Below are 24,399 nucleotides of genomic sequence, written 5' to 3' on the forward strand. Positions count from 1 at the left end.
CCCTGGGAAGGCCTGGGTGTTCTCTCTCCCCATCACCCTGTCAGTCTGTCCGTCGGGGTCAGGGGAACGCCTCTTCTGTGCCACAGGCTGTTGCACAGTCCCCATCATGGTCCCTGCCGTGTGGGCGGCTTGGACCTAGAGCCCGGGCCAGCCTCCTGCCCCTCCTGGGAAGTGGGTGATGTCGGCCCTCCTGCCGGTTCTCGGCTTTTCTTCACTGTGCCCAAGTCGGGGGCACCTCCGTCCTGGGGACACTGTAGTCCACTGAGGGTCCGGGCGCCCCGCCGGCCCCGGCCTTTGCTGTCCTAGGATCGTGTCCCCCACAGCCAGGCTGACGAACACACTGAGCTCTGCGGCTTCCACTCTGTCCCTCGTTGCCTCTGCGAAGGGCTCACCAGGACACGCTGGCCGGACCCCGACACCTTCCACCCCTCCCACTTGCCCACCCATTTATGTCTGGCTCTTCTTGGAACATCCAGGGGATGCACTTGCCATGCTGGTCACGGGTCTGCTTCCTGCCACTAAAGGCTCCTTTGCTCCCCTGGAAGGTAGCCTCTCCTCTGGGGGCCACTGCCCCAGAGCGCCCCCAACAGTGCTCAGAGGCCAACCCGTGCCCCTTCCCCAGGACAGATCCCAGTGGCTGCACCACGTCCTCCGCCCTGTCCCCTGCTGCCTGGTCAGGCCTTCCCTCCGGCTGGGCTGGAGTTGTCTTCAGGCCGGGGTGGCTCCGGGCGACTCGGGCGAGACTCAGGGTTCAGGGGACTCTGTTTCCTGAGGGGAGCGGAGAAAGGGCAGATTCCCCTGGCGGATGCGCTCCCTGTCCCAGGGGGCCGTGGGCTGCAGGTGAAGATCCAGCCTGAGCAAGCTTCCTGCTGGGCTGGGGGTGAGCCCAGCCCTGAGACTCAGCCACACACGGCGGGGCCTCCCTCGGCTGCTCCTCGGGGAGCCCCGCGGGGGCTGTGACAGGACGCCATTCTTGGCCGTGTGGCTGGTGGTCCGGGGGACGCTGCGTGTTGCCAGGATCCCCGGGGACCCCGCACCGTGAGCCAGAGCCGGGCCGTGCTCTGCACCGTGCAGTCGTGGTGGCACCCGCGGCGCTGCCCTCGCAGCCTGAACCAGCTGCAGACCACACGCAGCGGGCGGCCCGTGTGCCCGTGACCTGGAACAGCAGAGATGGGCTGCGGCTGCGCTGCTCCCGGAAACCCCGCGGTCCAGGGCCCCAGTGTCTGAAGGCCCGCAGCGGGGCCGTGGAGCTCTGCTGCCGCCCAGTGGTGAGGATGTGGCTCGTGGGGTCTGCTCACTCCTTTCCTCCAGGCTCTCCTGCAGTCCCCTGCACCGTCCCTTGCACCGTCTCCTGCACCGTCCCCTGCACCGTCCACTGCACCGTCTCCCACACCGTCTTCCGCACCGTCCCCTGCACCGTCTCCTGCACCGTCTCCCGCACCGTCCCCTGCACCGTCTCCTGCACCGTCTCCTGCACAGTCCCCTGCACCGTCCCCTGCACCGTCCCCTGCATCATCCCCTACACCGTCCCCTACACCGTCCACTGCAACATCTCCCGCACCGTCTTCCGCACCGTCCCCTGCACCGTCTCCCGCACCGTCCCCGGCACTGTCCCCGGCACCGTCCCCTGCACTATCTCCTGCACCGTCCACTGCACCATCTCCCGCACCGTCTCCTGCACCGTCTCCTGCACCGTCCCCTGCACCATCCCCTGCACCGTCTCCTACACCGTCTCTGGCACTGTCCCCGGCACTGTCCCCAGCACCGTCCCCCGCACCGTCTCCTACACCATCTCCTACACCATCTCTGGCACTGTCCCCGGCACCATCCCCTGCACCATCTCCTGCACTGTCCCCGGCACCGTCCCCTGCACCATCTCCCACACCGTCCCCGGCACCGTCCCCTGCACCGTCTCCCGCACCATCCCCGGCACCATCCCCTGCACCGTCTCCTGCACCGTCTCCGGCACCGTCTCCAGCTCCGGGGGTTGGAAGTCCCTCTGGCCCAATTACCGAGTTGGTGCCCTCCCACCGCCCATCAGAAACACGCGTGTACTTAGGCTCCCCAGAGCTTGGCTACTAACAGCCCACTGTGGACCGGAAGCCTTACTGATGACATAGCAGTTGATTAACACGCATCGTGTGTCTATACTGCGTTCTGCAATGAGGTGACGTAGGGAAAAGAAACACCATGAAGAAAGCCCTGAGGAAAAGGAAGCGCACTTACGGGCCCGGCCATGCTTATCCAGAGCGTAGGTTCACGTCGACTGCATACGAGGGGTATTGGCTGTCAGCACCTACGTCAGCGTCGTCCTACGTGATACAAAACATCGTAGATGTTATGTGCGCCGCTAACACTAGACATCAGAACAGAAAGGAAATGTGAAAAATACATTCTTGTGTGTTTATAGGTTCATCCAGCATTGTGACCGCCTTACGGTGGCCGAGCGGGATCAACACATCGCCTCACAGAAGCCTGGCCCCAAGGCCAATGAGCGATCGCTACAAAATGTTTATGGCATGAAGTATTGCAGTCATATTCATGATCGTTGCATTGAAAACATCGTTAAATTTCTTAAAAAACCACTGACCTGTGACGAGAGGCATACTGCATGGAAATGGAATTGTTTGAAAGCAAGTTATTTAAAAAGTTATGAAACAGAAAGAAAACCAATGCGTTATTATATGCTAAATATGACTCCCGTCTTGCCTGCATAAGGGATAGACTGTCCACTTCCGTGGGTCTTGCCTAGGACGTCTCACATAGGATGGGGATGGGGAGGGCCATGGAGGGAGATGGGGATGGGATGGGATGGGATGGGATGGGATGGGATGGGATGGGATGGGATGGGATGGAAGCGTCTCATGGTCCCTGCCGTCCCGTGGACAGGTTTGCACACAGCAGATACGTTTATTACCTGTATGGCCTGCGGATGACTCACCAGTCGCTAGGCGGGAGTGGATCCTCATGCAAGACCTCATCTGCGTCGTATCCCAGGTGACAGGCTGAGGAGGAGGAGGACGGGGGTCCTGCTGTCTCGGGGCTGGAGGGTGTGGAGGGAGGCAGCACAGGCAGCGTACCCGGTGTAACTTTGCAGAAATACTGTGTTACTTCCTCTGAATTTTTTGCTTTTCCATTCCTCTGAAAATGTCTCTATACATGGCACCAGTCCTCCTCCTGCTGTTTGCTTAGGTCCAGTGCCCGTGTCCTACAATAAGTCAAAGCATGGGGCACCTGGGGGATTCAGTTGGTGAAGCACCTGCCTTCGGCTCCGGTCATGATCTCGGGGTCCTGGGCTCGAGCCCCTCCTGCTGCTCCCTCTCCCTCTGCCTCCTCACTCCGCCCGTGCTCCCTTTCTCTGCTTTCTGTCAAATAAATAAAAATCTTTTTAAAAAATAAAGAAGACTGAAATTAAAAAAAAAAAAAAAAAAAGGCAAAAGCAGTGTCGAAGAATTGGAACTTTCCTGCCGGAACGTGGTAGTCAGCTGTCGGTTGTTCGGCCCCGCTCCTTCCGCATCCTTCTCCGCGTCGCGCGGCCCTGGCCCGGGAGTCTCTTCCCCGCTGGATCATCATCTCTCCTCCCACCACTCCTCTGGTGTCCATTAGCTCTGGAATTTCTCCCACATCCGGACCTTCAGACCCTTCCCCGCTCACCTGTTTGTGCCATATCCACAGGCTCACTGGCGACTTCCTGATTGGCTCTGTCATAAACCCATGTAGTCCTGCTCAACCCCGGGGCCGTTTTCTCCAGCAGGAACTCGAGTTTCAGGCTCCACGGTTTTCACAGCTTTTTCTATAACTACGGTGGCACCTCCAGCGGTGTAATCCTTCCAGGCTTCCGTGACGACACTGTCTTTCGTGGGGTCCCCTTCCGTAGCGTGGACAGTCCTTTCCATAGAGCGCTGTGCAGAATGAGCCTAACGGTCCTCCGGTCTAGAGGCTAAGTCAGAGACACTGTGTTTGGGGCCTGGAGACCCCTGGAGCACCTTTGGTGTTGAATCATGGGGATCCGGGTGGCTGGGATATTGTCCGGTATCCGAAAAATGTTAAACAGCAGCCCCTAGCGTCACAGGCAGAGCATCGATGGACCTGATCCAGAAACCTGGGTTCTCCTCTGGGCCTCCTTGTACAGCCAGAGGACGGGCAGCCGGTGGTTCTCTGGAATGGACTCGTGAGCTGGCGAGGACACACGGAGCCTGTACGGGCCACGGGGGAAATCAACGTGGGAGCCTGGGGAGGAACGAGCCGCCACCCGCCCGGGCCCTGCTCGTGTCTGGCCCACCCGGGGACCTGGAGCTTCCGTCTCCATGCATTTGGGCTGATCTAGACAAGAGATGGGGCTCGGGGCTACCGGAAGTGGGGGCCAGTCACGGGGGCAGCCCCTGGGCACACGGCCGTGAGAAGCGAACCCACAGACACGGAGGGTCACGGTGCACCAAATGCCATCCCGGCCTGCATGTCGGTGCAGGCCATCCTCCCAGGAAGGTCCACCCCTGAGCAGGCCCTCACTGAGCTGCTGACCGGCAGTCGGTACCTGTTACACAGAGTGTCCTCAACTGGCAGTGCCCCAGGAGAGGGGCCACCTCGTGCCACCTGTTAGCCATCAGACTAGGAGGTCAGGTGTGGGAGCCAACAGTCTCCTCTTGGAGACCAGGAGGCTGACGCGGTGCGTGTGAGAACGCAGGGGAGGGGCCCACCTGAACGCTGCTCACAGGGCCTTTCAGTTCCGAGGCAGGCCTTTGACCCTTGCTGAGGATGGCAGCCAGCCTTCCTGCTCCCCACTCCTCGCCCAGTGGGCTTGAGGAGCACGTGTCGGGCTCGGGCTATGGCCACGCTGAATGCCCGACCTGCCGACGATGGAGACCGCCCGCTGAGCCTGCCCCTGGCGTCACATCCAGGGCCCAGCTGCCTCCCCCCACCCCGGCCCTCATGGCAGGGCTGGTGGCCCTTGGGTCCCTCCCCGCCTGGCAGGGCATCGGGCCGGAACAGCCCTTCCCAGCCGTGCCAGCGCCTCACCCGCCCTCCCGGTTTTCACAGTGTCTGTTGACCACGGAGTGCATCCTGCAGCAGAAGGGGCAGCCCCAGGCTCCTGGCCACCGTGTTCCCAGGCCTTGCTGCCAGACGGGACTGTCCCCCCCACCCCCCGCACAGCAAGGAGGGGCGCGTGCAGGCCAGAGGACCATGTGACGGCCGTGTGCACCCACAGCGTCCCCGTGCCCCCCCCCTCCCCCGCAGCGGGCACAATTGTGAACGATGATGCTTCTCAGAGGTTAAGACGGCCTAAGTGGCCTCAGCCAACCTGGGAGGGAGTGATAGCGCTGATGGGGCGCGGCGAAGCCAGGGAGTAGGGCCGCAGGACACAGGACGGGCATAGAGCCCTAGGGAAGCGTGTAGGGCCCTCCTCCCTGACGGTCTCGGAGACTCTCCCTGTTTTAGGTGACGTTGGTCCCAGGAGTCCGGGGCCAGGGATTCTGTAGAAGGTCCTTCTGTTGGGGTTTGCCTGCTGTGTGTCTCGGGGTTAGGTTGGGGCTACCAGTTGTTTCCAGGAAGAGCCCAGAGGCGAGGTGCCCGGGTCGTCCCCTCCAGGGCCTACACCCTCCACGTGGCTCCCGCTGCTGACGCCGACCTGCGCCGCTGGCCCGGGTGCGTCTGTCGGGTTTCCCCGCTCCGTGTGTCGCTGGGCTCTTGCCGGGGGGTCGCTCTGTCCAGCCCTCACTTGAGGACTGAGCCGGAAGTACAGCTTTAACTCTTAACTTCTGCTAGAATCTGTGTTCGTATCGCTTGCGAGATTAGAATCAGTCTTTCATTTTTTTTTTTTTTTTTTTTACTTTTTGGCTTAAAACAAGCTGTGCCGGCACCTCTGTTAAGGGATCCCCTCAGCTCCCCCGTGACCCCCGCTTACCGTCGTGCTCCCCTCCGGCTGGTTCCGCTGACCCCACGGCGCTGCTGTGCCAGTAGCACGGACGTTCGGGTCTCTTTCTGTGTCTGGGTGACGCGCCACGCCTTCGTGAGGTTCCCCGGGAGTGCAGCGGGGCCGGGGTCGTGCACGGGGTCCACAGGGCCCTCGGGGTGCGGCCCTTCTTCCCACGCGCAGGCCACTCTGGCGCCCTGCCTCCGGGGTGCTCCCCGCTCCCCGTCTGCAGGGGCTGGGGACCTTTGCCCCGTGGTGCCAGACTTCCAGCACCGGCCAGTCCAGCAGCCGCCCGCGGGGCCTCAGCGGGTGCGATGCCGCTGCCGGGGGTGACGGTGGCAGGAGCCTCTAGGCCCACGGCCCAGCGAGCTTGTGGCGTGTCCTGAGGAGCGCCACAGCTCTGCCATCTCTAGCACTTCCAGGTGGGATTTAGCCCCCACCGACTGACCTCTGCCCCACATGCCCAGTGCACAAGGGGGCTGACAAGATGGTTTTAGGTTCGAGGCAAAGCCAGATGTCGCCTCTAGCTCCTGTCGCCTTGAGGCAAGCCCTGCCCTGCCCACAACTGACACACGGAGATGTGAGCCCCGAGCCCCCAGCGGGCAGGCGGCTGCAGAGCAGAGGCCAGGCCGGAGGAGGTCACACCGCAAGATCCAGGAGCAGACGGAGCAAAAGCAGAGTACGCGCTCGGCGCCACCTGAAAATACCGCTTCACTCGGTCGCTCCCCAGGTTGGATTACTGCCGGCAGGTTGAGGCACCCTCTTCCCCACCAAGGACCACCTTTCTGGCAATGCACTGCCTACGTGCCCTGCGGCCCATCCCTCGGAGGCGATGGGATCGGTCATTGCTCTTGTCTCTGAGCAGCCACAGCTCACCCGTAAGCTCTTCCTGCGTCTCGTTTCTCCGTGGGTTTCGCTGTACAGTTACGTCGCCACCGCGTCCACACGCCACGTGCTCCTGTGCACGCGCACACGTCCACCCACGCACCCAGAGCAGGTCCGCGCGCTGCTCGTGGCCCGGGACCCGTGCGCCGGTGGGCCCTGTGGGATTGCAGGTGCCGTGGGATTGGAAAATCGTGAAATCTGTCTCCTTGACGGCGCGAGCTCTCTGCTCCGTGTTCTTGATTTTCTTTTCTTTTCTTTTCTTTTTTTAATTTTTATTTATTTATGATAGTCACACAGAGAGAGAGAGAGAGGCGGAGACATAGGCAGAGAGAGAAGCAGGCTCCATGCACCAGGAGCCCGATGTGGGATTCGATCCCGGGTCTCCAGGATCGCGCCCTGGGCCAAAGGCAGGCGCTAAACCGCTGCGCCACCCAGGGATCCCTTGATTTTATTTTCAAGGCTGAATTGCTAGGGATGGGGCCGGTGTGGGCGAGCGGGTCCCCACCCGGGGCGGGGGCCAGTGTCACAGGCTGCATGCCCGGCAGAGAGGCTCCCGTCACGTTGGCCACTGGGTCGGAGATGCCGTAGGTTTTCTGGAAGAACGGCTTCTCAACTTCTGTATGTATGTGCCTGTGGTTAATTTCCAGCACCCTAAAGTGGTTACTTTTTGGCGGTTTTGTCTAGTTTTGTCATTGTTTGGGGGGGGGATTTTTTCCACGCCCCTCCCCCCCCCCCGGTCCACATCCCTCGTTACTTCCCTCAAACACTTTAGACCTTTCCAGGGAGGCTGATTAACTGCAATCAGGCTTCGGAACAGTCAGATTCTTGCTGTTTTTTGTTTCGTCCCTTGTTTCCCTTTATCTCCGCAGCCTTCCTGTTCTCAGAGAGTCTTAGGGCACGAAGCCATATCTAGAGTTTTTCAACTCAGTCGTGGAAGCAGAGGCTCACGTTGGCCTGTCATCAGATTTTTCCGATCAGGATCGCTTACTTCCGGCGAAGCATCACCAGTGGGGACGGCGCGGTGAAACTCTCGCCTCCCTGCCTGGGCTTCGTCCCCCCCAGTCTGTGTGGGCGGAGGGGGCTTTCTGAAAGGTGTAGGGGGCTGGCCGCCCGCGTGGGGCAGTGGCTTTTCACAAGCGCCAAGGCCTTCTCCTTAGTTCAGCTCGTCGCTTCTGCAAGAACACAGATGGCCCTGGGTATGTAGGAGATGCCTCAAGACGATGATGCCGGACTTGGGGGCCTTCAGGAGAGAGCCGAGTGTCCCCAGCGGTAAAGATCCGAAGTCCCCGAGGGGCTCCCCAGGGTTGTGAGACACAGTCTTACTGGATGGGAATGTGCTTCTCCCCGGGGAAATATTTGCAAACCTCCAAGCCTTGCATTTCACAGGTGGGCAACTGGAGAGGGCATCCCTGGTGCCTGGGAGTGTCCCTGAGGCCAGGCAGCAGTCCTCAGCAGCCCTGTCCTCCCTTCAGTAGGATTTCAGAGGCAGGTCTGGGGATTAGAAGGGAAGTGGGAGTTAGAAGACGGGGTGGCTTGGACCACGAGCCTCCCTTCCTTGGAGATGCCTCAGCCGAAGCGGTGGTGGAGGCGGGGGGGGTGGGGCAGCCTTCATCAGGCAGGACAGCACGGCTGCTCCAACAGAAGGGGCATCGGCGTGGGGGCGGGCGTGGAATCTCATTTCACACGGAGGAGTCACCACATAGTCTGATGTTGGCAGAGAAATAGATGCAAGTGTGATTTTTCCTTATTTATTTTTTTAAAGATTCATTCATTCATTCATTCATTCATTCATTCATTCATGATAGACAGAGACACACAGAGAGGCAGAGACCCAGGCAGAGGGAGAAGCAGGCTCCATGCAGAGAGCCCGACACAGGACTCAATCCCAGGACTCCAGGATCAGGCCCTGGGCTGAAGGCGGCGCTAAACCACTGAGCCACCCGGGGATCCTGATTTTTCCTTATTTTAACCACTAACGTTACGATACAATTATTGCCAAATCACTCACCACGAAACCGAATCTACGAGTAAACGCAGGGGAGGAAACAAAGCGAACGAGAGCAGGGCAGGCACCACCCGTTAGCGGAGGGTTGGACGTGGCGCCCAGAACTGCCGACCCACACGAGACGTGAGACGCGCGGGACATGAGCAGGGCCGCGCTCCGCAGACTCATTCCTGTCACATCTGGAGGTGCGGACGGCTGTGCAGGGACATAAAGCGGGTCAGCAGGCTCTGCTTCCGGGAGCAAGGTGCTGAGCACAGCCCAAACCCCGGGCGTTCCATATCCAACGAGCACAGAACACCTCGAGAGGTGGAGGCACGGGCAGGGCAGCCAGCGGACCTGGGCACCCCGGGAGGACGTGGTGCTGAGTCCCCGGGAGTTCCCTTTGCCTCATCCGTCCTGGACTGGTCCCAGGCATCAGAAACCTAGGACGCCAGCAGGTGGAGGAAATGACCAGACTCATAGCGACAAAAAGGCCGGAAGGAATTTGAGCGACTGAGCGGGGAGGCCGCGCGGAGCCTTGCGCTGCCCGTGCTGCTGGTCTGGGAGCCGCCCCGGGAGCACCGTGGGGACTTCTCACCGTCCTGGTTGAGCCGCAGTAGCTAAAGAGCCCCAAGTCCCGGGGGCTCATAAATACAAAGGTTAGTTTTGAGCCATGCAGTCGGCTGTGAGCCTTCCCAGGCGGTGGGATACGGTCACGTCCGGCTGTTGCAGGGTCGCGGGCTTCTGGTCCCCCACGGTCCAGGAAGGAATCTCGGGGCCCGGAGGGTCAAGCGAGAGCGTGTTCAGTGAGGGTGAGAGCAGAAACGGAGGGACGCCCTCCAGAGTGAGGGGTCCTCGTGGGTTGCCACCGAGGGTGTTTAGGGCCCGTGTGTTATCCAAAACCTGGCCGGGAAGCTGTGGCCTTGAGGCCACTGCCGTCTTGGTGTGAACGAGCACTGCCGCTGACCCCGTAAGGACTCCCGTCTTCGAGATCTGGTCGTTCCCCGTGATGACGGCGTGGCCGCCAAAGAAACGTGCTCTCTGACGCCGGGGCCGGGTGGTCTGGCCGCTCCCTTAGCTCTTGCTCGCTCTGGCGTAGGACTCGGCCTGGCGGGGGCCCCCCGTGTCTCCCTGCCTGTACCTTGACCCTGTCTTCCCCGTTAGGGAATGGGATGCTGAGTGCTCTGGCTGCTGCCTGCTGCAATGGGGGCGACAGGCCGTACGGCAGTTAGAGTCCATCCAGGGGTCGGACCAGGGGCCTGTGATACGTGGCTGGGGCAGTGGGGGGTGACGACGGCAGGCGGTACGTGCATCAACATATGCAAAAGATAAGCACAGACCAATATCAAGCTCAAAATCATGATCACACCTACTAGGTAAGATCCCCAAATACCAAGTCCATCAAATACACCAGTGGATCTCTCGACCTCATTTAACTGATCACAAATGTCCCCATTCACTGGGACGCCTTGCAGGAGTTGTCTGTAACGTTAACAACATGTGGGGTGACCTGGGAGTCCCGCCAAGGAGGCGGCCCGGGCTATCGGGTCAGTTTCCCTGAAGCTCATCCCGAGCTGTCTGGCTTACGCAAGCAGCAGAGATTCAAAGATAATCAGAACTGGGCTTTAGGGATCCCTGGGTGGCGCAGCGGTTTGGCGCCTGCCTTTGGCCCAGGGCGCGATCCTGGAGACCCAGGATCGAATCCCACGTCGGGCTCCCGGCATGGAGCCTGCTTCTCCCTCTGCCTGTGTCTCTGCCTCTCTCTCTCTCTCTGTGTGTGTGACTATCATAAATAAATAAAAATTAAAAAAAAAAAAAAGAACTGGGCTTTAACATCCGTAAAGGTGAGTTAACTGAAACGTAATTTCTCTCCATCATAACCCTCATCGTTAGAGATAGCCAAGTCAAGACTGATTTGTTTGCAAAACGAGTCCCAATTTTAACAAACTTGTTTTCGTTTTGAAAATTTTACTTATTTATTGGAGAGAGAGAGTGAGCGAGACGGAGAGAGCACAAGAGGAGGATGGGGGGGGGCAGAGGGAGAAGCAGGCTCCCCACTGAGCAGGGAGCCCGACGTGGGACTCGATCCCAGGACCCTGGAATCATGACCTGAGCCGAAGGCAGACGCTTCACCGACCGAGCCACCCAGGCACCTAACAAGCGTGTTTTAATTATTTACATACGCTCAGCAAGAATAGCAATTGTTTGTATAGATCTTTAAAATTTGCTTTGCTGGAACCTTTTAAAAAATTTTTAAGATTTTTATTTATTTATTCACGAGAGACACAGAGAGAGGCAGAGACACAGGCAGAGGGAGAAGCAGGCTCCAGGCGGGGAGCCCGATGCAGGACTCGAACCCGGGATCCCGGGGTCACAACGTGAGCTGAAGGCAGATGCTCAACCACTGAGCCCCCCAGGCGCCCTTTTTATAAGAAATCTCTAGGTTGTACTTTTAGTACCTCTTTAGGCCAGAAGCGAAGCCAAGTACTTGCCATGAGACATACCTGTCGATTTGAGCTGGTGAATTCCTTTTCAAGGTCTCCAGGTATCCTCAGTTTCCTGCACCTGCAAGGAAGTGACATTCTCTGCTCACCTGGCGAGGCCGCTGGGAACTCTGTAACCAGGTACATTTCCAAGGGGCTTCGTGGCTCCACATTTCGTAAAGTCAACCTTAGTCCCTTAAAGCCATCTGGTCCTGAGTCTGTGCTTGTCTCACTCAGATACGACACTGCAGTCAAGGCCTCGGTAAAATAACCAATGTTTTTAAGGGTGTCCCGAACGGATTCTTACGGAATTTATGTAAATCACTATAATTGCCATGGAAGAAAGAGTGGTTACTGGGACCTTTCTGAATTTGAGAGTGTTCGAGTAGAGAGAAAAGTTAAATGCCTCAGTTTGTTTACAAATGCACACTCTTTATTACGTTTCTGTAAGTCATAGTTATCTTAAGTTTTCTTAACCCGAAAGACCAAACATTAGAGAACCAGCAGTGTTTTAAACAGGTCACAAAACTATAATCATTTGCTTATTAGCTCATTTAGGACCATGTTTCTAATTTTTGTTCAGTTTATTTTTTTTTAAGATTTATTTATTTATTTATTTATTTATTTATTTATTTATTTATTTATTCATGATAGACACAGAGAGAGAGAGAGGCAGAGACACAGGCAGAGGGAGAAGCAGGCTCCATGCGGGGAGCCCGACGCGGGACTCGATCACGCCCTGGGCCAAAGGCAGGCGCCAAACCGCTGAGCCACCCAGGGATCCCCTCTTTGTTCAGTTTAAATGCAGCTTTAGTTAGTTCTAGAAACTCTTACCCATTTTAGTTTAGGATTTTAAGGATATCAAAAGCCTGTATTTTTTTCCTAAAAGTCTTAACCAAAAGGAAACCATCAATTTAAGAAAACTCTTTTTTTTTTTTTTAACTGTAAGTGGAATTTCAGTCTTCTACAGTGTACCTTTGAAATCATTCGTTTCGATCCTAGTCCCTCCTGACCACGTATAACATTTCCTTCCAGAGGTCTCCTTCACAATCTCCTACAACTTTCCTGTGCATTTAGATTTTGCCCCAAGCCTTTTTTTCCCCCCAAACAACCAGTCTTATTTGGGACAGAATTACCTTCTTTTACCTTGAACAGAAATGCACTCGTCACATCTCCCCTACACGTCGCCTGCTCTTCCACACAGAATTGCTCCCATTATTCCCAGGAGTCATAATTCCCCTTAGCAGAGTTCCGCCCTCTTAGAAACCTTAGCCTCCAAAAAAAAAAGGAAAAAAAAAAAAAAGAAACCTTAGCCTCCAGGGAAGACTAAGGAGCCACCAATTGTGACCTGTCGCACCAGAGCTCTTTAGAGGGTGGTTTGAGGAATGCGTTCAGTACAAAGCAGATGTAAGCAGATTCCGTTTCTTTGCAATAAGAAGTCAAAAGCTCAAGCCTGTGTCCAGTGGTCAGGGCTTTAGTACTTTATCCCGTTTGGAAAGGACCTAGGTGTCCAATGAATTTAATCCCAATTTATTACCCAAGCAAAACTTTAAAGTTTCAGGTCACCAAAGACTCACAGCTATCTTAACCATTATCCACGGAAACTTTGAGACTAACCGGAGCTAGTTGGTTTTAGTTACAGCCGTTAACCGGGGAAATGAGGGAGAAGCCCCCACATGTATTAGGAGGAACAGTGAGAGAGAATAAGAGTCAGCGTCCCGTTTGCCAGGGAGGGCCTGGCCTCGTCCAGCAACCCGGTTTGTTCCGGGGAGGCCTACGTGGATAGTTATCATCCAGTCTGTCAGGAGGTAGAGCCCTGTTTTCTGATAGATCCTATTGAGGACAGGGAGTGTTACAGGAGCTCAGTCCTTCCCTAAATTTTGCAATCCAGATTATTTCCAGTGAGTTAAAGGGCATCCCCAAGGGAGAGTCCTTGGGAACTGAAGAAGAGAGAAGATCCATTACCCACGGACACCCGGGTGGCGTCCCACAAAGGGTACGTCCGAGCGACCAAGCCATCCCTGGACCACGGTCACTATGCCGCCTGCCATTACAGGCCCCGTAGAAGAGATGCTGCTGCACCCCCTCATGTCCCTATTGCCTCCTAGGTGGGTGCCTGGCATATGGACCGAAATACCCTGCCTTGGAGGTTGTGCTGCAAAGGTCCCACCTTGTTTTACCTTGCCTTGAAGAACCCACAGTTTTTAACCCGTAAAAAAAACACTAGAAAAGCTTTGCAAGGGGAGACTACCCAGTTTTGCATTACACAATCCAAAGGACTCCTCATGAGGATGGCCTGTTTCCCATCCCATGAATCCCATACTTTCCCATACGTGTCATAGAGAGGGGCCTCTGAGGGTCCCCACACACCAGCTCTCTGTCCCTTACAGGGCATCCCTTGGTGGCCAGTCCTGCAATGAGATGGGCTAACACTCTAGGAGCCACCCTGACCTGCACCTGCAACCCGACCCTCCCCCTCTTCTGGACTAGCACCGAATGAATATTTAGGCGGCTCAGCCATCGTCTAGGGTACAAACTGGTATCTAGGGATCTATGGGTAGGTTTGTGCTGCTTGTGGAGGCGGCTTCCCTGGGCTGTGACCTCCAGGGCCAGTCTCCATCCTTTTACGTGTCTCAGACTCCCTGTGGTCATTCATAATGCCCCGGGGCAGGCTCAGAGCCCCGGGTGGCCGGCCCATATGTGCGCTTCCCAGATAAGGCCTGAAATCAGGGGAATCTGGTCACGTGTATCTTCAGAGTTCCCATATGGAACCCTCATTTGTTTGTGTGCACCCCAGGCTCTGGTTAGCAAAAGCCCAATTAATGGTTTTGGTTTATTTTCAGCAGTAAAGCGCCTGAGCATCCTTTCCCCTAAATGCGTGATGACCTATATCAGTAGATGAGGCCCTAGTACAAACATAGAGTTCCTGGAGAAAAGGAGAAGTCATTTGAGAAAAAAGCATGAAACCAGAGGGTAAGTGAAGGGTTACCTGGTTACCCTCTGGTTAGGACGGGGACAGTGTTCCCTTCCTACAAGGGGGGGAGATTGCCCGGGTCTTTCCCAGAAGTCTGTCACCTGAGTCTTAATATCAGCGACCACACTTGTGGCTCTTACGTGAGCGGCGTGACCTGTACCCTCGCCCTTTCCTTATCAGTAGTGGAAGGAAGGGAGCAGGACCGCTGTACACAGGCCGGTGAAACTTCTTCCCACAGGAGACATTACACACGTGGCCTGACCTCTCTCCGGGACGGGAGTGATAGGTAATACGGCCACCGCAGTTTGCACTCTGCTCACGGTGGCTTACACCCTCCTTCCCCGTGAGGCAGACGACCAACAGCTCAGCGCATCCCAGCCTGGGCTTAGTGAGCTCCCCATCTGCCTCCTGTCGCTCTGGAGCCCTGGGGTTCCAAAGCCGGAACAAAAGCTCCAGCCTTCTGCTCCCCCCACTTCCCGGCTGGAAGCAGTTTGGATATGGGGTGCCGTGGACTGAACTGTTCCCCCCCCCAACCCCCCAGTGTGGCCGTACCTGGAGACCGGGCCTTGACGGGGGTTAAATGAGGTCATAGGGTGGCTGACCCGGGAGGACAGGTGGCTCATGCGAAGAGACGAGGACACAGACAGGCACAGAGGGACAACCGTGCGAGAACTTGGGGAGAAGGTGGCCATTCCCACGCGCGGGAGAGAGGCCTGGGGGAGGGGGTGACCGGAGCCCCCAGCCTGAGCTCGGCCGTCCAGCCCCAGCCCTGGGAGTAGCTAAGCTGGGGTCTGGGGGCCGCCCTGGCGGGGTCCGGAGACCCTTTGCGGGGATCTGTGAGGTCAGGAATGGCTGCTTTGCGAGCACTGAGCCCTGCGTCCGACTTCTCGCTGTAGGACGCGCTCAGTTAAGGCCAAGTGACCCGGTGAACCAAACCTGGAGCCTTCAGCCCTGCAGGGAGAGGGAATCGGGGCCGTCCTCGCCCGCGGGAACCCGCCTTCGTGACAACTCGGCTTTGGTGCGCTCACCTGCTGGCCTGGGGGACGGCGGTGTAGACTGCGTTACTTGACAGACGTTTTCTCAGAAAAGACTGACGTTAGCCCGTTAGCCCGTCGCTTCCGGGACTCCCAGCTGGTGGGGTTGTTGCCGTCGGTGACCTTTGACCTCTCAAGTAAAAGTTAGAATTTCCCCAAATTTATAGCTGCTGCCGTTCACAGCTAAGACATAAGACTTTTCTGATGAACTCGGTGGTGATATTAACAAATGTGGATTTTTTTGATGTTGGGTAGGGAAGTATCTGGGGAGCTGCATGGTCGCTGGACCAGTGTCTTCCCAACGGCCCCTACGTGGTATCATGGAAGTCATGCACGGGTAAAGGGTATACTCAAAATTTGGGGTGGACCAATGGCTTTTTACGTAGTTTCTCGTAGAGCCGAGGAGGCTCTTTGCCACGGTTTCCTCTGGGTTCAGATCGCCCTTCTCCGCTCACTGCCCTTTAAGCGGTGGCCGCTTGAGCTTCGGTGTCCTGGCAAAGGAGAGCGTCCCCAGTTACTGAGACGGCTGTGGACATAGCGCTCCCCCCTCCAGCTGCACGTCCGTGGGGGCCGGTGGGCTCCGCGCATTTCAGCCCGAACGAGCGCACCTAACGGGTTAGCACAGAGGCAGGTGGGAGGACGCGGCTGTGTCTTCCCGGGCAGACGTACCGAGGGATGAAAATGTGGGCCTGTGCCACGGTCTCGGCAAGTTCTGGTTTGGGAAAATACAGTTAACTTGCGTGGGTTTGCTACTATCGTTAACTGAATTAACAAAATAATTTAAAATTAATAAAATAATAAAACATTTATAATTAATATTATGTTAAATATCATGATGTTATATTATATTAAATTATATTGGGATCCCTGGGTGGCGCAGCAGTTTGGCGCCTGCCTTTGGCCCAGGGCGTGATCCTGGAGACCCGGGATCAAATCCCACGTCAGGCTCCCGGTGCATGGAGCCTGCTTCTCCCTCTGCCTGTATCTCTGCCTCTCTCTCTCTCTCTGTGACTATCATAAATAAATAAAAATTAAAAAAAAAAGTTTAAATTATATCAATTATGTTATATAATTATTATATTATAATTATATATTATATAATATAATAATATGTAATTATATATTATATATAATGTATGTTATATATAATATATGTAACATATAATCCGTATATAATATATAATATATAATATAATTAATATTATACATAATATATTAATAATATATAATATAATAACATAATATGTAGTTATATAATTATGTATTATATAATTATAACATGTAATATATAATATATATCATATATAATATATTTTTTATAATATAAAATATAATATATAATATAATATAATAATATGTAATTATTATATATCTCTCTATTATGTAATTATAATATAAGACAATATAATATAATATATAATATATAATATAATTAATATGTATAATATATTAATATATAGTATAATATAATGTGTAATTATTATATAATTATATATTATAATTATATTAATATTAATATAATGTTAAATGTTATATATTTAATATTTACTATTAATGATTAATAAAATATTTAAAGTTGTAGTTTTCATTTCTAACAAGGTGAGTGATGATGGATACAACCCACATAATCAAAAGTACGTGGTTGGCGTCCACAGTGACTATTATGAGACCAAGGAAGTCTTGAGGCCAAGGGTGCTGAGGACGGCTCCCCCCGCTGTGGGCACCGCGCTGCACCCCCGCGCTCCCAGGCCGCCTGGTCAGCCCCTTCCGTCCCTCCCGTTTGCGCTCACACCAGCCCACCCCCACACCCCCGGGTGTCTTTCTTGTCCCTTCTCAAATACAGCCTCTGCGACGAGGCGTGCCCCCAGCTGCCCTACACGCTCTGCCTGCAGCCCCAAGCTCCTCCGGAAACCGGAGCTCTGCTCCAGCACGCAGTAATGGTGCTGACGCTTGTGTGCTCCCTCATCGTCCCAGCCTCTGCCGTCACTCCTCACTCCCTCCCTGCTCCTGGGGTGGTGGCCCCGGGCCCCCCGGTGGCTGCCGTAACAGTCAGCATGGCCTGGGCTGCGCTGTGGTCGCCATCGGTTTTGGGTCCACTGCGGTCCTGCTGGACATCAGGGGGATGTTTGTCACCGGAACACAGAGTGGCATGTGCCACCTTTGCTCACTTTTGGTTGGGAAGAGCAAGTGTATGGCCAAGCACGACACAGGGATGGGAGGGGAGGGGGGACCGAGGCTTTGCCGAGCACACAGGCCCTCTGACGTCAGTGTCACCTGGAGGAAATCCTTCCATCATTCCTTGGCTCCTGTCCTCCACCCTGCGTCCTTTGTCGCCCGCCCCTGAGCCGTGCTTGGGGCCTGCCCACCTCCCCTGAGCTGATGGCTGGAAGGCCATCTGCCTGGCTCTGTTGCCAGCCCTGGGACAGGACAGGGCACTTTGTGTTTCACTCTGGGGAGGCTGCTGGCCATGGTCAGCCCTGCATGGCTCTGGCCTTCCCTCCGGGTGTTGTGAGAAATGACCCAAGCCCTTCTGCAGCTTCTGCCCCTGCCCAAGAGAGTGATGGCACAGGCCAAGCACCCTGGGGGTCCCAGGCCGTGTCGGGTGGGCCGTGATGAGAGGGTCCAGAGGTTTGCTCCTCCTCCTCGGCCACACGGCTGGCCGTGGCCTCACCCTGCTGTCAGGGTGCACCAGGGCTCGTACTGTGATTCCTCTTCTCCTTCTCTTCTCACTTATGCAGAATCTGTGCACTACGCCTTTACTCCGGGCTGGGAGTGATTTTAGGTGGGGGGGGGACGTAATGCGCCAGCATTCAGAGGGAGGGCACAGGTGAGCAGAGGAGTGGCCTCTGCACGCTGGCCGCTGTGGTGGTCTGCAAGGCTGCTGGGAGCCCAGACAAGACGCCTGGAGGTGGGGGAGTGGCTGGGCCATGTCTTGGGTCGTGGGCGGGAAACCGTGTGTCGGGCCCGAGCTCCCGCAGAGGAGCCAATCCGTGGTGTAGGAAGCGCTGGTTAGGTGGGTGGGCAACAAGCAAGGCCTCACGGGCTTGGCCGGGCCCCCAGCCAGGGCCTCACGTGTGTCTCATGGAGCTTTGCAGCCTCCTGTTGTCTCCGGGTCCTTGTCTGTGCCCGTCTGCCCAGTGACGTCGGGTCCCCAGTGCCCCAAGAGGTAGGCTTCCCTGGGCAAGTGGGCAGCCTGAGTCCCCAGGCACCATCCCGAGCTCAGGGACCTCCGTGTCCCCAGGCTCCTGGCGGGCATGTGCGTGCCAGTGAGCCCAGCTGTGAGCCACATCTTCCCCAGGGCTCAGATCAGCCCTCAGTGGGGGCAGACAGCCTCTGTGCACTACCCACGGCCAGGGGAGAGGGCAGGAGCGGCCCCACTGTGCCCACTGTGCTCCCTCCCCTGCTTGTGCAAGTGATCCCCGTCTTTGGACAGTCGTGTAAATCATATTTTTAATAAAACAAGATAGGTAACGATGGGGGAGCGTGGCACAATAACGACGTTTATAAGCCAAATTTAAGATGCTGCAAACATTTCATGACTAAGCCTTTTCCAAAAGGGAAGGGAATCAAAGGAGCGTGATCACCATCTGCTCCCGTCACTGTTGTGCAGAAACGAGGAGCTCTGTGCTCCTGCCCTCACCCGGGGTCCCCCCTTCTCCTGCCCCAGCGCAGCCTGGTCCCCCCTCCCACCCCTCCTGGGCAGCGGGTGTCCCGCTGCCTGCTGTCTTCTCCCGGGAGGAAGGTCCTTCCCCGCGTGCAGCCTCCGGGCTTCCTGCAGCCCAGCTCTGCTCCTCGGCCCGGAACGGAGGACCCGCACCCGGCAAGCCTGTCCCGGTGATGCGGGGGCTGCCGCGTCATGGCCGATCCTCCGTCCCGGGGGCCCCTGCCCTCCTGCAGCCCCCCTGCCCCCAGCGCAGCACCCGTCCCACGGGGTCCGGAGCACTAGCGCGTGATCCTGTTTTCCCGTCCTCCCCGCGAGTGAACGTGCTGCCAGGGGAGCTGTAGCAGAGGCCACAGCCTTTGCGGAGCGCCCGCAACCCTCGGGGCCTCCCGGCTTGTGCCGACGTCGTGTGGCCCACGAGGCCGACGAGCGCCCTGAGCGCCAGACGCCTGGCTCTTGAGGAGACAAAGGGGGCGTACTTCGATCTGTTTAGGGAAGGGAAGCGCTGGAAGCCTTCTGGGGTCCTGCCTCGTTTTACGGAATTTGGCAGAACTGGTTAGTCAGCTTGTCTGGGTCCTCCAGCCTCCGAAATTCATTTACGGCGACCAGGGAGGGAGTCCTCTGTGGATGCAGACAGGGAGTCGGCCGCTGAGGTCTTGCTTCTCCGTAACGTGGGGGTCACAGCGGGATTCTGAAGAGCTTCGGCTTTCACCCGGGATGACACCTTGTTCCACAAGCTGCAAGCACGACGGCCCGTCGGCTCGTGGGCTCTGGGGAGGTGGCCGCCCGCAGCCTCGCAGAGACCCCTGCCCGCCCCCCGGCACCGGCACCGTCCGGGGATGGGACTCTGGGGGCCCAGGCGGAGGTGGATGGGGACGGCCGGCGTGCGGCAGGCGCGTTGAGCACACGCTTCCCGGGGGCTCCCCCGTTCCCCCTCATTCATGGGATTCGAATGTGAAGTCTGGTTTTTGAATGTTGGAGACAAATTCAGGCCACGTGGACCAGCGAGCACACGTCAGACGACATGTGGTCACCCGAGTGAAAGCCCACGTGCAGGGAAGGCCAGGCCGCGCCGGGTCGTGGTCGGTGAGCGGAGGGAGTGGGGTGTCAGCACCCCTGGGCAGAGGCCGCCCCACGTCCTTGGCTCTCGGAGGTTGGCGACCATTACGGTCCCCTTCCCTGGGTCCCCCTGCAGAGGCCCCGACTGAGGAGGCCCGAGGCCGTGGGCCCTGACACACGGGGGCGGGGACGCCCGGCCGCGGGTCCCGGTGCACCCCGGGTGTGTGCTCCGCAGCGTGACGCCCGGCACAGGTGTGCGCTGTCCGTGGCTCACTTGGGACCTGTGCCTAGTCGCCTGCGATGGCGCACGCACCACCTAGAGGCCTGCGCTTCTCTACCAGCCTGGGTCTGGAGCTGGATCTGCCCCAGGCCGTGCACGCTGCCCTCCTGATGGGGGGACGGGGGGGGGGGCAGGTCCAGGCTCTTGGCTCCCCGGCACCGGCCGGCCGGTGTGCGCGGACGCAGCAGCTCCCGGAGACCGACCGCGGCGTGTCCTCCCGGGCCTCGGCGCGGAGGCTGAGGCGCTGCTCGCGGCGGCGCTGGACACGGCAGCGGCTCGGGAGCCTCGCCCAGATGGGGACGTGAGCGGAGCGGCGCATCCGAAGGCCCCGGTGTACCGGCCGGACGCCGAGCTAGGCGGCGGCGGGGGCAGGAGGCCGGGCGGCCGGAGGTGCCACCGCGCTGCACGACAGCCCCGAGGGGCGGCCCGGAGGCGGCGGGGCTCGCTCGGGCCCCCCAGCTCCCCCAGGGCTCCCCCACCTGCCCCGGAGCCGCGCTCGTCCTGCGGCTGCTGTGACCCGTCCGCCCTGCGCCCGGCCCCGGGAGGACGGTCCTCGCGGGAGGAGTGTGCGTCTGCCGGGCGAACAGCCAAGGGGGCGGCCGCGGCTTGCCCGCCGCGACCCGGGGAGCGCTGCCCGACCAGCCCCGAGCCCGGAGGCCGAGTCCAGGAAGGCGGGGGCCGGAGCTCCGGGGCTGTGCTGCTCCGTGGCGGCGGCGTGACCGCGGACGGGCCGACCCCGAGCTCGGCAGGCACTGGCCGGTGCAGCGGGCTCCGCTGAGCCACGTGTGGCCGACTGCGCGGCGTCGGGGCAGCGGCCGGGCCGGGCCAGACGCATCATGAGCTCGCCAGGCAAGGACGGGCCCGTGAGAGGGGCAGGGGGCGGGGGGCGGTCATCACCGTGCGTCATGCTCCCCTCGCCCTGCCCTGTGCCCCCGCTGCCCCAGGAGCCGACTGCTGCCATCTGGCAGGCTTGCGGGGGGTCGCAGGCCCCATTGACGGAGCCTCAGAGTGGCTCCATGTCATCTGATCCTGAAGGCGCCCCTGTCCCGACTGCCACAGTCATGGGACCAGTCACGGCCCCCCTGGAGCCAGAATGACCCCCACACAGCGTGGCTGCGAGCGCGTCGGCACCTCCGGAACGCCCTCCGCCGTCCTGCCTGTTGCCTGCACTGTCCTGCGCTGCCGTCCCGCCCGCCGCCTCACCGTGGACCGTCCGCGTGCCGTGGCCTCCGTGCAGCAGGCCCAGCCCCCTGCTTCCACCGTATCAGGACTTCTCCTTCCCTCCCATGGGGTCAGCGCTCCCTGCCCTCGAACCTGGGCTCCCCTGTGACTTCGTGTCAAATCACAGGAAGTGGCGCAGCGGGCCTGGCCTTCACCGCCCGTGGCCACGTGGTTCTCGGGCCGTCCCATGTCCCGGGCTCGGCCGCTGTGTCCTTGCAGGGTCACTGAGCACCTCCCTCATCCTCCCCACATCATAGAACCTGGCTTTGTTCCTCCTGAGCCGTGTTTTCCAGACGAGCACACTCAGGCACTGCCGTGTGCTGCCCCGTGGGGGGAGCCAGGTTGTGGGCGCGGCGGCTGTCGCGGGTTCCCTGGGGCCGCCGGTCACTGCCTCCAGACCCACTGCTCCGTCAGGGCGGGTGGAACAGTGACCTGCCAGCCGTGGAACCCTTTCCACGTGGATGAGCTGGGATTATTCCATATGCGGTGACATCTCCTCACTCCCTGGGGCTGTCTGGTCACCTAAAATATGCTTCCTACCGGAAAGGCAGGAGACCTGTTTCTTTCCTTCTTTGGATTTAATTATTTTTTTTAAATGTTTTTTTCACCGTCCTATGGGTTTTGTTTCTCTTCCTGCTTTTTTTTTCTTTCTGTGTAAAGCATTATTATTAACATATGGATTTTACGTAGATGGTACGTTTGTTCTCTTGCAACTATTCTTCTCTTTACTCAGATTGTTCCGTGTTTGCGGGCTTCCGCGTGGATATGACCACACCGGTCTTTGACGGTTTCCTTGACTCTGTCACGTGACACGTCCTATTCTCCTCTCTGATGCTTGCTTTCCCAGATCTCCTGGAATCAGCTAATTTCCTCAGAGCCCTACTTCGCCCTGGTTGGGGAATGATATTTAGAGACCATAGTCTAGGCATTAAGGGTGCTTATTGCAATTGAGCGTCATCACTTTTTCATAGTTTTAGTGGAGAGAGTGAAGGAGGGGAAAAGAAGGGGAAAGTGAGTTCATAGAAATAGTTCTCAGTCAAATGTAAGATCGCAGAGTTTCTACTTAAAAATTTTTAAATTTAGTACTTGTTTCTCTTTTGTCTTATTAGCATTATTACTTATGTGCTTTACCCTAAATGTACATATAATCAGTTTGGAGTATTACTGGTGCCCACAAATGGCTAATCAAGATTTCCTGGCATGTCTGTCCATCCCTGAGAAGATCGAGACAGATTCCTGTGCTTTAAAGTCAGTTGCCACAGTTCTTCTGTCTGTGTGGTTATGTCACCAGCTTCATGTATACTTTTTTTGGGGGGGGGATTAAAAAATTCTTATTTTTGATTATGTAAACATTTATATGATTCTAAAGTAAAAATATGGGCAGCCTCGGTGGCTCAGTGGTTTAGCACTGCCTTCGGCCCGGGTCGTGATCCTGGAGTCCCGGGATCGAGTCCCACATCAGGCTCCCTGCATGGAGCCTGCTTCTCCCTCTGCCTGTGTCTCTGCCTCTCTCTCTCTCTCTCTCTCTCTCTCTCTGTGTGTATCTGTCATAAATAAATAAAATCTTTAAAAAAAATAAAATAAAGTAAAAATATATTGGAGTCTATTCAGAAAAGTCTCATGTCCACCCCTTTCCATCCAGATTCCTCCCTTCACAGGTAGGTAGCTTTTGTCTTTCTTTCCATTATTTGTTCTTGAAAATATAAATAAATATATGTGTGTATATGTAAATGAGCTCCTCAACTTAGTAAACATTTCCTTTTTGTTCATATTTCTTTTGATTCTTTTTTTTTTTAAGATTTTATTTATTCACGAGAGACAGAGAGAGAGAGAGAGGCAGAGACACAGGCAGAGGGAGAAGCAGGCTCCATGCAGGAAACCCAATGTGGGACTTCAGGATCATGACCTGGGCCGAAGGCAGGCACTTAACCACTGAGCCACCCAGGCGTCCCTTTTCATTCTTATTAGGAAAGTTTATTTATTTATTTATTTATTTATTTATTTATTTATTTATTTATTTATTAATTATTGGCTTTATACTACTGTCTATATAGCTTTTTTTTTAGGATTTTATTTATTCATTCATGAGCGACCTAGGGAGAGAGAGAGGCAGAGACACAGGCAGAGGGAGAAGCAAGCTCCATGCAGGGAGCCCGACGTGGGACTCGATCCTGGGACTCCAGGATCATGCCCTGGGCCGAAGGCAGGGGCCAAACCGCTGAGCCACCCAGGGATCCCAATATTGTCTATATAATTCACAAAAACCTCTCTTTTCTTTTTTTCTTTTCCCTCGTCTATTGATGTGCTCTCCTGGGGGTTAGAGGGAGCTGGGAGCCGCTTCTCTCCCTCTCGGGGGCTCTAAGGCTCCCCTCGATACTCCCCCACCTCTTCTCCCACGTTATTAGCTTTATCGGTTCCTTATCTCCATCACATGGAACGTTTATACGTTACTCTGTCACCACCAACTGCGTCATTTAGTTCAGGTTCTAGAGCTAAATGTACCCGATGCTTGTCACCGTACTTCTTGTGACATAGCTTCTCCACTTACCTCGCGGTTGGCTGGAACCCACTCATGTTGGGTTCTTCGGGGTAGGCTCTGCAGGAAAATGTTCCCGGGGTTCCTGCACGTTCACATCTTTTTATCTGTGGCCTTTGCAGCACAGCTGTAATTTAGCTGCATAAAATGCTTGGTTTATTTTTTTTTTTCACTTTAGTGTCTTAAAAAGTGTTGCTTTGCTTCTGCATTGCTGTCGAGAACCCCAACCTCCTCACTCTGATGTTCTTTTCATTATAAGTGTGCGGGACCTTTTAGGCTGGGTGCCCCGAAGACTTGGCTCTAACATCTGTTTTCCTGAAGTGTGTCTTGCTGTGAGCTGCTCAGGCTTGAATTTTCAGGAACGTCGGGTG

At 56.5% G+C, this 24,399-nt stretch overlaps 1 protein-coding gene across 20 annotated transcripts in view; it reads left to right on the forward strand.

Annotated features, from left to right (window-relative positions):
• Positions 1-24,399, forward strand: part of PCBP3 (poly(rC) binding protein 3) — a 251,246-nt gene that overhangs the window by 155,069 nt on the left and 71,778 nt on the right. The window contains exons 3-4 of one of the 20 annotated variants that reach the window (XM_077879442.1): positions 11,318-11,404; positions 14,107-14,236. The exons of 18 other annotated variants lie outside the window; for them this stretch is intronic. The gene's annotated coding sequence lies outside the window, so the exon portion shown is untranslated. Of the gene's footprint in view, positions 1-11,311; positions 11,405-14,106; positions 14,237-24,399 lie in introns of those variants that run through there. One more of the 20 variants, XM_077879441.1, reaches the window with a different exon arrangement.

Source organism: Canis aureus, chromosome 30, assembly GCF_053574225.1.
Source record: "Canis aureus isolate CA01 chromosome 30, VMU_Caureus_v.1.0, whole genome shotgun sequence".
In the NCBI taxonomy this organism is placed as follows: Eukaryota; Metazoa; Chordata; class Mammalia; order Carnivora; family Canidae; genus Canis; species Canis aureus.